Genomic DNA, 1350 nt, shown 5'->3' with positions numbered 1-1350 from the left:
GTGGACCAATTTTTGCGCGTTCCAGACTTTATACCAAAGTTTTAAAAAATTTCCTGTCAAAATCGAGAGGCGATGAAAAATAGACTAATACATCATCATTAGGAACGCGCACGGTAAATATTTTGGAAACTTCGTAGTAATTCATGGAACTTTGTAAAAAATACCCACGGCTGAAAGTCTTAAAAAAAATAAAGAAAAATATATTGTGAAGAAGTGGAATCTTGGTAAAAGTCTCGGAAATTTTGTTAGAAGTTCAGGGAACATTGTTAAATTACAGGAAACCACACAGAAGTTCTTTTAATTTCAGGGCATTTGCGTTGAATTTTAATAAGCTAGCACTACTTCAGGGAATTCCGTACAAATTCAAGAACCTTTCTTGGGACTTCAGCAAACTTTGAAGTAATAACACAAAACGTAGAAGTACAGTGAAGTTTGCAGAAGTAAAGCGAGCTTCATAGTAGTTCATCGAATTACGTAGCAATTCGAAGAACTTTGTAAAATTTCATGAAGTGCAGGGAATTTTACGGAAGCTCAGTAAACGTCATAGTAGCTCAGACAATTCGGCAAAGTTCAGTGAACTTCAAAGATCTTCGTAACAGTTTAGGGAACTTCATATCAGTTTTCAGAGATCTTACTACAGAAAAGCTAACTGAACTTCCTGGAGGTTTTGGGAACTCCGTTTAATTCCAAGGAACTTCCCAGATATTCAAAAATATTTGTTGAAAAGGTTTGTGGTCCTCCCTTAGCTCAGTCGGTAAAGGCGCAGCTACAAAGCAAGACCATGCTGGAGGTGGCTGGGTTCGATTCCCGGTCCGGTCTAGGAATTTTTCGGGTTGGAAAATTTCTCGACTTCCCTGGGCAATAGAGTATGATCATAGAGGTAACTCTAAGACCAGAAGGTCCCGAAGATACGTGCTCAACTTTTTGGCTCAGCTCTGGTACTATCTTCGGTCCCAAGCTAATCGATTCACCCCTCGAAACATAGGAAAATCCACTAACCCCTCATTTTATGTGTCAAACTTTCATAGCGAATCAAAACAAACATAGTGTAGTACTGGAATTTATACTAGAATGGGGCACGTAAGTCGATTTGCTTGGGACCAATAGGCTAGTCAAGTAGTGAGCCAATTTAAAATCGTTAGTTTCGTATTGATTGTTGGTATGATTGTACTTGCCACACAATTATACTAATGCAGAAATGGTACAGGCATCGAAAGCCTCAATTAATAGCTGTGGAAATGCATCTAGAACACTAAGTTGAGAGCACGCAATAAGCTAATATGCGATATGCAATAAGCTTGAAATGCGAAGAAGAAGAAGAAGTTGTGGTCTTCCAGTAAGTTCAGAGAA

This window comes from Ochlerotatus camptorhynchus, unplaced genomic scaffold, assembly GCF_037179485.1.
Source record: "Ochlerotatus camptorhynchus isolate MF236.1 unplaced genomic scaffold, CSIRO-AGI_Acam_v1.1 ptg000022l, whole genome shotgun sequence".
Taxonomy (NCBI): Eukaryota; Metazoa; Arthropoda; class Insecta; order Diptera; family Culicidae; genus Ochlerotatus; species Ochlerotatus camptorhynchus.
This window is presented reverse-complemented; position numbering follows the sequence as displayed.